Source organism: Cibotium barometz, chromosome 11, assembly GCF_041138505.1.
Source record: "Cibotium barometz isolate CiBa-2024 chromosome 11, ASM4113850v1, whole genome shotgun sequence".
NCBI lineage: Eukaryota > Viridiplantae > Streptophyta > Polypodiopsida > Cyatheales > Cibotiaceae > Cibotium > Cibotium barometz.
Genome location: NC_141056.1, coordinates 2,144,222 through 2,156,029, shown reverse-complemented (window position 1 = coordinate 2,156,029; position 11,808 = coordinate 2,144,222). Strand labels below are relative to the sequence as shown.

The 11,808-nt window shown below is 38.0% G+C and overlaps 1 long non-coding RNA gene across 1 annotated transcript; it reads right to left on the bottom strand.

Annotated features, from left to right (window-relative positions):
• Window positions 1-7,505: 7,505 nt before the first annotated feature.
• On the bottom strand, window positions 7,506-11,442 carry LOC147633656 (uncharacterized). Its single transcript, XR_015266856.1, has 3 exons — window positions 11,306-11,442; window positions 10,683-10,715; window positions 7,506-7,888 (listed from the first exon to the last, which is right to left on the bottom strand). It is a non-coding gene; the product is annotated as an uncharacterized LOC147633656 (long non-coding RNA).
• Window positions 11,443-11,808: the final 366 nt, after the last annotated feature.

The window sequence follows — 11,808 nt, the reverse complement described above, 5'->3', positions numbered from 1 at the left end:
CAAAGATGCCAAAAAAGGTGGTTGTGAAAGTGTTTGATTGGGCTGAACAAGCAAGGATAAAAGAAAGCTGCAAGGTTTTATCGGTCAAAGAGATGCCAAACAATGGCCTATTATTGATGTTAATGAATTATATAACCAAGTTCATTAGACAAGCAGGGAAAAAAGAAAAGTTGCAAAGTTTAATCGGTCAAAGAGATGCCAATCAATGGCCTATTATCGATATTAATGAATTATACAACCAAGTTCATTAGACACTACTTCAAATATAGATGGGCGGATCAGTTTAGGGAGTGTTTGAAGAACTTCCCTTCAGATGTCATTGTGTATGTAGTAGTAGATTTTATAATTTAAAGGGTAAAATAAATTCAATCCATGCATTGGCATACTGATCAATTTAAAATCCTTGTTTATTTTACTTACGCTACAATACCATGGATGACAAAATGGTCAAGGATATGCATTTTTACATATTTGATGAAACACACGGCAATCTTTGCTTTTTTCTTTGTTACAAGTGGCTTAAAGATCAAGGCATACATTTCACAAGGCATTGGGTGTGGTCAGATGGAGTAGCATGTAGCAAGACCCTTTTTTTTACTTTGTTGTAGGATTCATTGCACTGGCTAATGTCCAGATGACTTGGAACTTTTTTGGATCACACCATGGCAAAGGGAAATACCATGGTGCGAGTGTAGTGATCAAAAAATCCCTTACACACATGAGCAACTTAAGACTGTGGTATTAAAGCAAGCATTTGATGTAGTGCATTTTTTATTAAATACAATGACTAGTAACGCTTCTACCAGTTTCAAACCTTTTAGTTGGTGTATTTCTTTAGGTACTTATAATTTGTTTTTGGGTTGTAGATTGAGAAGTATTATTGTAGATGAAAGAAATAAGGCTTTTCTAGATGCGGTTGGCTACAACGCTATCTTTCTATTAAAGAGGAAGTGAATGTATAATTTCTTCCAAGGAAGTAGGTTCTCTAGACAAGGGCTCCCTTAGTGAAAGGTGTTTTGTATTCAAAATTTCAAGTAAGGGTCCAACTTCAAGTGTGGACTTGGTGAATCGAATGAGACGTTGTGGTCGTGGTGGTGGTGACCTCCATCTTGCATGGGTGCAATTTAATCACACACATAGTATATGATTGGGTCACAATGGCATGCCATGTTTATGACCCATCATAAGTGTAATTAGTTATTATATATTTTAACTTTTTTATCTTATTAAAGATATATTGCTAATTTATGTAACAGTAAATAGTTATCTATGTTTAATAATGTACAGGATTCAAGAGTTGATGACAATTGCAAGATGTGGAATCATGTCCTTTTTGGACTTTGCTTAATCAAACAACACAAAGGAGTGAGAGTTGATTTCCACGATCTCATGGTAGATGAAGTACAATCCAATTGAAATGTCACAAGAATAATGTACAATGAAGGGGCTGATAAGAAGATGTAAGGTCGTGAAAGATCATATCTTTTTTATTGTTGGAATAGAGTTTGATAAATCACACTACCTGCTGCTGCAGATATGTTAGAAAGGAAGATTAAATGGAGCACAAGGAATTGTGTAAGAAATGGAGAAATGCACGTTCAAAAGAGGAGGCAATATCTTAGAGTATACGTAATTGGTGAAGAAGCAAGCGAGTGAGAAAATCAGACATCCTTGCCTTGGATAGTTAGTTTAGTCGGTGGGAAATTCATATTGTACATTAGGGGGAATTGATATCAGTGGTACTCTCACTAACTTGTTTGTGTGATTACCATAAGGTCTTCTAAGTAAAGTAAATCTTAATACTTAAATGCAACCATGCAAACAGTCGACAAAGTGCTTAAAGAAGACTCTGAGGGAAATGATGAAGGTGTGAGGTCTTTATTCTCAAATGCAACCATGCAAAGCAAACACGGGCATTGTTTACCATACGGGCTCACACTTTGTTACTGGATGGTACTATTAAAAGCATAGTGACCATTATTAAGCGTGTTGCCTTTATCTTCTCTTATCTTGTTAGAGCCTTGCTGTTTGACATAGAGTTGGTGGATCCCAAATGTAACATATACCTCTGAGGTGCATGAAGGTATATACAATGCATTGCCATATGAGACTGTAATGTGAGGCACATCTCAGCCATAAACTCTTAAACCTGTCATCATATTTTATTCAAAAAACCAAATCCAATGATTACATCCTTCATCGGGTTTTAAAAAATACTATCACTCTTAATTGCTTTTTATTAAGAGTGATAGTTTGTTGATGGTGTATATTCAGTCTTTTTATTGATGGTGTATTAATTAATGCCCGTTATGCATGGGCATTAATTAATATACCATACCATACCCCTCCCACCTCTCTCAGATGAACCTCCTCCGCCAACTTCCCTTCCCACACCCACCTTTAGCAAACTTTACATCAACAACACGTTGGGTGAATTTGTACAAGCACATCAGTGCACTTGCACAAGCACGCTTCAGCTCTTAGGTGGACGAAGCTACATCAATTTCTTAATCACAAATCCTCTTCCTAATCATGATCTCACCTCTAACCTGCAGAGCACCCACCATAATTATGTAAATAATGTCCATAGCTACATCAATTTCTTAATCACAAATCCTCTTCCTAATCATGATCTCAGCTCTAACCTGCCGAGCACCCGCCCGTAACCTACTTCTCTCGTGCTTTCATTGCAAGAGCATTTATATTGAAAAGGATTCATCTAATCAGCGCCAACACAAATATTAGTCCATGCTTATTAACATTGGTATGCTAATTGATGGATCATACATCTTCGCTTGTGTGTGTTCTTTCCAATACCGATATGCCCGCAATTTCTTATCACTTTCCGTCGAATTGTCCGACATCGTGTCTTCATCACTTTCCATGGAACAGAGCACGTGAATTTATAAGCAAGAAGAACTACTTAATTATAGAATGTGTAACTATGGTATCTTTTCTTTTTTCAAAATATACTATAATTAAAACACACTATTTACATTGTTGAACATTGGGTGCATATTTGCTTTGTTCCACTACTTTATATTACATCATAGTACTTTACTCTTTTAATCTACCATCCTTCACTTTATCTATTCATAGAGATTGAATATATGTTGCGCAATATCATAGAACAATATACATCAGAGACATAAATATAAACTTTTGATAGCAATTATATCAGAATAGGAGCTCCTATCCAATAGAGATATTACATTTTTGTATACACCAAAATGTAAGATTGGAACTTGTACTTCAAGGTGGCAAAGTAGGTGCAAACAATTCATAGGAAGCAGAATACATATACAAACCACAAGGCGGGCGCCTATCATCATCATGCCCACTACACGATCACATCATCATGTGCGCTAATGCGCTATAGAAAGCTAGGCCTTTAAGACCGACTGGTGGTACCACATCCTTTCCTTCTAGTAGGATTTTTTTCATTTTATTTTATTTCAGTTTGCACACTCTACCACCCTACCCTAACCTCTGGTATCATTAGCCTACCCTACCTAGTCAATGTTCCCTGCCTGCCTGCCTCATCATCATCATCATCATCATCATCATCATCAGCCTATCTATCCTGTCTCATTAAGGTTCCCTGCATGTGCATTGACATTATTAGCTTGCCTATACATCACATCAGCCAGCCTTCCTGCCTGCCTGCCTGCCTGCCTTAACTTTCCCTCCCTACCCGTGTATAATGAATGCATTCGCGCTTGCTGAGGCCCAACCAACCAACCAACCTGCGCATCATCAAGCTTCCCTGCCTATGTATGTATGTATGCATCATCAGCGTATCTTGAATGTGCATCGATGTCACAATACCTGCAGTGCCTTCGGAGACCACTAGTATAACTTCCATAAAATATTTTATGAAACAATAGTTCTTGCTTTTCAATTTCCAATCCATCGTCATTATATTATTGCAGGGTTGGAAAATGGTACATGAGTCTTTAAAGAAGACCATCTTCTTAAAATGGCACTCTACATTTTACCAATCTCTCTGTTTGTTTCTACAATGAGTAAAGACGAGAAAATGGTACCTCCAATGACTCAGCAACAAATGCATGCTGAATAATAATGACTACAATCACTTAGAAATTCACCAGCCATATATCCTCAACAACCAATGGATGGATGGGACTCATCAGCTCTAGACTTCAACAACTGCAAATGAAAATTAGAGTGGGCGCTTGTGCCTGCTTCTTTGCTTGCTTGTCTCTAGAGCAGTGCAACCTACATACATATCAGTTTTGAATTCAAAACCTAATGTGACCACATCATATAGCATAGCATAGCATATTGTGGAAAAATGTTTCTCTATTATTCAAGTCCAAGGACGGCTCACCCCGGCTCCAAAAATAAAAATACATAATGTGCTTTGTTGCATAACCTACATAGTACATTATCGCACATTATCTATGCTATATAGCATAGTTAAACACATGTAGCAAAGATTATGTGCTATACAGCACAAATTATGTGCTATGTAGCACATTATATTTGTAAATAGGTTCAATTATGTTATATAGCATAGAATATGCGCTATATAGCACACAATCTTTGCTACATGGGTTTAATTGGCTATATAAAGTAGATAATTTCCTATATAGCATAGGCTCAGCACAGGTAAAGTGCTACGTAGCATAATATGTGGTAAATGCCACATATTATGTATTACAAAGGACATTATCCATGCTACATATACATAGCACATAATCTTTGGCATAGGTTTTATGCTATGTACCACAAATTATGTATTACAAAGGACATTATCCATGCTACATAGCACATAATCTTTGAGTTACCAAGTACCATAGTTTCTGTGCTATATACCAGAGGTTATGTGCTATCTACCATAGGTTATATGCTATATACCAACAATTATGTTGGTATATAACACATACTCTTATGTTACATAGCACATAACATCATGCATGAACCTTTTGGTTGCTATAGCACCTTCTAGCTTTGTGGTGCACAAGAATTTGACCTGTGTACAAATGGAGCTCCTAGTAGAAATGGCACATCAAACTTTCAGTTATTACAAAGTAGTGGCATGCTTACTCGTCATGCAACGAACATCCTTTTTTAGCTATGAGTATTTGAAATGTACTTTATAAGTTTTTTTTTTTTTGGTTCTTTTTTATACTATGGTGTGTGCTATATTTTTTTTGCTAAAAAGGTAGCCACATTACCATGATTTCACCCTTCTCTAACGTGACTCACCTTCATAACCCATGTGGTTAATCCTTTGATTATGCCATGCTCTTAAACTGTGAACTTGCCTCTATTGTTGTGTTGAATTGCAAGAATGTATCAGGGTAAAAGATCAACCTAGCATAATAATAAAACTCCAGATCGTAACATCGACGGCATTGATATTTCAAAGATTCGAAGTAGAAGCAACGAGGCACAATAGTTAGCCCATTAAAGTCAACCTTCCATGTTGTGTGGCAGTAAAAAGAGAAGCCATTCACGACACTTTAAACATTGCAAATATTTTTTCCTTGTATGTTTAAGAGGAGACTTTATGCTACCTCTCAACCATAAACTTTCCTCCTCCTCAAGCATTTGTCAGCAAAAACAACAGTCCAAATTGTCATCGTATAATTAGAGCGTAGAATCGATTGTTACATGTATAATATCGCTTCATAACCATCCACAAATTTTTTAACGAGGGTAACTTCATAAGAATGTTCAATCAAAATTAACAATTCTATGAACTAACCCACTGTTATATGCATTATAGGGCTTGGTTATGCATTAGAAGGCTGGGGAAAAGCCCATGTACTACGTAGGTCAGTAGTTAGGCCTCTCCTTTTCTACGTCCATCTTCCAAGCTGTCAAGAAACGTAGCAGTATTCGATCATCGTCTAGCCTAGCCTAGCGGGCTGCTACTAGCAACAGCCAACCTGCTCACCAACGCCAATCTCAACGCTTCCAGCATTCTGAAGGAGCGGGACACTAGCGCGTTCCCCTTAGGTTTGGAGGAGCTGGAGCACGTGAAGGAGTGCTACCAACAAGGGCGAAGGCCCATCTACATCGAATTGCTTAGGCAGTCCGATCCACGGAAGCCGTGTTGCAGGTGATCAGCTTGGAGAGGTTCCTACGCTACCAGAGGTAGAGCGGAGCCAGGTACTCCGCCTGCTTGCTAGCGGTGGCGCAGGTGGCAATGATCGACGTGGCAGGGGTGGGCTTGCCACACGGGACTAAATGACACATCATGAATCACGAGGGATGTAAGGGTTGAAAAGGGGCGTCGCGATCTGGCCTAATTTGGACTGTCGGATTCCTGTCAGGCAAGTGAATTAGGGGTGAACTCAGGGTATACCATGGGGATTTTTGGGACTTAGAAAGTTTTTGAGGGGTTGAGCTCAATGCAAAAGAGGATTTGAACTTGGAACTAGCTACTCAAGCTTTCAACATCTAACCACTATGCTATACCTTCCAGCAGGTTGTGGAGAGTGTGTTTAAATTTAAATCTTGATATTTTGTTCCCTAGTTCACTTTCTTATTGGAAAATGTTTCCCTAGTTCACTTTCTTGCCAAAAAAGCTCTCCCTAGTTCACCTCTACTTTACCCGCGAGTTCACCCTTAGTTTCACCCCTTAGTTCACCCATAGTTCACTTGGAAATCCAACGGTGTTGATCAAATCCTGATCTCGACCCCTCTTTCCAACCATAGATCCCTCATGATTCATGATGTGTCACTTACTTATGAGGGTGAGCTTGAAGAACTTCACTTGACTCTCCACCCGATCTCACCCTCCGTGACTTGTGTGAGTATGTACTCGTTAAGACAAATAAAACACAATAAACATTTAGATACAAAACGACTTACAAAGGCATTAGGAAGTGAATGGGGTCTTCTTGGGCCCTTTAATTTGCCCAAGCCTAATCAAGGTGATTAAGGAATAGCCAAATGGGGGGTTGCCATGTGGACTGAAATGTTGGGTTTGTAAGAGAGGTGTAAGAGTGGTCAAAGGGTGCACTTTTTCCCCCAAAAAGGGGGGGAGGCAATTTTACAATTTTCGGACCTCCATAACTTCTACATACAAGCTCCGATTTGAGCGGAGATTATAGATCCGTGATCTACGCATCAAGAGCTTTCCATAGATATGTTACATGATATGGTTTTGTCCGCTAGATTTTAAATTCCATTTTCCCCCCAAAATTCAAATTCGAATAAAGTAGCCGTTTTGAAGCTTCTAATTAGAAAACGTTTCTTCTTAAGAGAAAAGGTTTGACTCCTTAAACTGCCAAATAAAAGGGCCCAAGAAGCCTTCCATTGAGGTCCTAATACGGTTACAAACCTCAAAGTATAAATTAAACTCTATTCGTACATTGTATATAATTCAATATGTTTATTAATGAACTCTATGGTTTTACATAGTAAACACATTAAATTACATGCTTCCCCTTGCATCTTTTTTTTGAAATAATAATTTATTAATATATTAACAGCTACAATAAAGTCACAACTTTTTTTACAAAATCCCTTAATCCCACTTCCTATTAGGCAATTCACATCCACATTTCATCTTCCCATACAAGAGGATTTTTCCCAAGAGAAATGAAAACCCAGCTGCATACATGTAGACAATAACACATCAAAGAAATGAAAACCCAGCTGCATACAAGCAGTCAATAACACATCAAAGGTGAAATATTTAGGTGACTGTTCTTCAACATCCCTCCCTTTGGTCCATATCTTCACTACTCATCTTCTTCCCAAGGGGTCTCAATCAAGGGCATAAATCTCTTCTGGCTGTTTCTCAATCAAGGGCATAAATCTCTTCTGGCTGTTTTTCCTTCAAGTACCATCTCCTAGTTCTGGGTCCAAACTTGGGAGATTTGGCTTAGACATCATCCCATGTATATACCTGCCACACAGCAGCAACAAGCAGCATAAGGATATCCCAGTATACATTAACATCTCATCATCAATGATCTGAATCACCTAATCCCTGATTGTAATGCTTGAATAGCCTCAACATACCTATTATTATTTATCTTATTAATATAGTATTTAGACGAGCAAAAATGCACACATTTGAACATAATTTCAATAGCCTCTATCCCCATGACTGGTCTCTTTATTGAATGTCCAACTCATTCTAACCACCCCACACGCAACAATATCTTATAATACAAAATATTAGCTTAATCCATTTGTCTCTTTGTATACTCTCCCCAATAGCCAATCCCCCCCCAGAACCCCCTCAATGCAAGATAGTCCCAAAAAGCATGCTTCCCCTCTTCAATACCTGTTTTACATCTAGGGCATGTCTCGGCAATGTGATTCCTTTGGAGAAGTTTAAACCCAAGAGGTAGAGTCAGCAAACATACTCTCCACAGAAAGGTTTGAGATTTCACTGGAATCAAAGCTTCCCAGATCAGGTTCCACCTTTTCTTCCAAGTGTTCAGATCCCAACTTACTCTCCAGACTTTATTGCAATATTTAACATTCATTTCCCCTTTGCACATCACTTCATACAATGTCTTAGTAATGATTATGTCAAGTTTAACCCCATTGAACCAGCTCCAATCCTAAAACCAAGAATCTTCATTAAATGCTGTGGAAAAACTAGCTTTTCTCAATCTCATCTAGAACTGAACTCGAGATCTGAACCAGCTCCAATCCTAAAACCAAGAATCTTCATTAAATGCTGTGGAAAACTAGCTTTTCTCAATCTCATCTAGAACTAAACTCGAGATATGAACCTCAATTTGCTGTAGTTTGAAGTCCCTCATAATTTGCTCAATTTCTTTCTAGCCACAGCTTGAGAAAAGCCCCCCATGTCCCCTAATTTCCTTAGACCTCTATTTTCAATCTTCTAGAGACCTTTGTATCAAGAAGAGCTAGAGAGGGCTTAAACTTATGGGTCCACCAGATATCAGATTTAATAAAGAATTCCCAATAATTATATGTTTGTGTACTTATGTATGTGTATGTACGTATTTGTGTGATCATGCATGTGTACTTATGTTTGTAGAATTCCCAATAATTATATATTTGTGTACTTATGTATGTGTATGTACGTATTTGTGTGATCATGCATGTGTGATCCCATGGCTTTTGTCCCCGAATACTTTAGTTCGCACTCTCTCTCTCTCTCTCTCTCTCTCTCTCACACACTCACACACACACACACACACACACACACATGTATGTATATAAGTACACACACATACATACATACACTCTTATGGAAATAGTCTCATCTTCTATCAATTTATCTATCTCTAGACATCCATAAGTATACACATACATACATACATATATAATGTACTTGGTATACACATAGACTACCTATACATATATAATGTACTTGGTATACACATAGACTACCTATACATATGAACAACATCTATCTATCAAATTAAGAAAGAGTCATGCCACAAATTGCTATATCATAATATTCTCCTTTTATTACAAATTAGCATGTGATTGTGCATGTGTATCCATGTGTGATCTATGTGATACATGTATCTACATGTGTGTGTGTCACCATATTCTGCCATTGATAAATTCTTGTAAATCCATTGTATATATACTCCTTTCCATGCCAAAGTTATTGCACATACAAATGTAAAAAATATACATGCAATTCAAATCACAACACCACATAACCTTATAACACATACTTTATAATATACTCTCTTCAAACTCTTGCAAACGTAGGTGGGTATATGTGTATGGACATATACATACATACACATATATATGCATGTGGGGTGCATGCATACATGCATGCCTGAATCTGTGTAGGTACATGCATGCAAGTTTATGTATTTATGTATTTATGTATTCCGCAATTCTTATGGATACTGGGGTGAAAATAGTCTAAGACTTGCTCTCTATTTAAAAAACATTATACTATACAACTTTTATAATATGTATGAATATGTAGGTGGGTATATATGTATGTACATACATACTACACATATATGCATGTGGGTTGTATGCATGCATGCATGCATGTTTGAGTATGTGTGTGTAGGTATATGTATTTATGTAATTATGTACGTATGTACATGCATGTAAGTATATGTAGATTTGTGTGTTTCTCTTCTACTATGTTCCTATGAAATTCCACAATCTTTGTAGATAATGGGGGTGGAAATGGTCTCATCTTCATGGCTTAGTCTAAGACTTGCTCTCTATTTAAAAAACATTATACTATAAAACTTTTATAATATGTATGAGTATATATATATGTACATATATATACATACATAAGGGGGTATATATGTATGCACATACATACATACACATATATGCACGTGAGGTATATGCATGCACACATGATATGAATGTGTGTACACGTACTGTCGGCCTCCAGATGTGTGTACATGTATTTAAAACCAATTAGGAGAGATTCTCTCTCTCAAACACACACACACCACCATATTCATATCATTTACACGTCGAATCTTCTGTTACATATGACGCTTCCGGATTAAAAAACACACACATATTGCGTTTAAAACCAATTAGGAGAGATTCTCTCTCTCTCAAACACACAGACACCACCATATTCATATCATTTACACGTTGAAACTTCTGTTGCATATGGCGCTTCTGGATTTTTTTTTTAACAACCGGATTATATCTCACGCATATGTCTCTCTCACGAACCAATTTTTAAAAAATGACAGAGCACAATAGCTTACCTTTTGGTGGCGAAAGGTGTAGAGTCTGCCGGCCTACACAAAACAAAACACAGTCATTAGAATAGAGAGAGAGAGAGAGAGAGAGGCCAACCTTGCAACAATACCTGTCAACCACATACATCAACGTCCAACACACACACACACACACAAGGCAAACCTTGCAAAAATGGCAAGAGAGAGGGGAAGGCAGCAATACCTACAGGTCAAACACAATACCATCGTTAGGATAAGAGGATTAGTAGAGTGATTCGAAGTCTCTCTCTCTCTCGTTCTTCACCATCCTGCATCCTTTGGCAATGATACCTCAATTCTAACTTCAACCTACATGTTTCTCTGTAGTTGGTAACCTGGACAGCCCACCTCGCTAGCCTCTAGGGTCTTTCTGACAGACATTAAGGGGGTTGCGGCCCTAACTTACGAAGGCAAATTGTTCTCTCTCTCTCTATCTCTCTCTTTCTCTCTCTCTCAAACAAAACAGCCTTACACTACCGGAGGCTCATCCCACACACAGAAGTGTACCACAGTAGTAGCGAGCTGCCTCTCATCCGATGAGATATGACCGGAGGCTTCTCTTCTACAGGTTCAACCCAGAGAGAGAGAGAGAGAGAGAGAGAGAGAGGTACCACAGCAGTAGAGGAGCAGTAGCGAGCTATTCGAATGGTAAAGGAGACGCGCGTTCAAATCGTAGAGAAGACGTTGCAACGCAAATTTGAATCAAGGAGGGCAACGACCTCTGCAACGCGGTCTGGAGGGAGGGCGTTGGCTTAACGTGCATCCCCACGTATTAAAATTTAATATTAATTAAATTTTATATGTGTATATGTGTTTATTTATTTTATAAATGCACATGTACATATAGGTATACGTCTCTAAATATAATAAAACATATTATTATAAATAATATATATTTACATGTGGGTGCGTGAGAGAGAGAGAGAGTGTGTGTGTGCATGAGAAAGAAGTATATTTGTGTGTGTGCATAAATGTATGAGAGAGAGAGAGAGAGAGAGAGAGAGAGAGTGGAGGGGAGAGAAAGAGAGAGAAACACAGAGAGAGACAAAGACATGGAAGTCTATGTGTGAGAGTGTTTGGGGAGAAAAAGTGTCTGCTTGCATTAGTACATGTG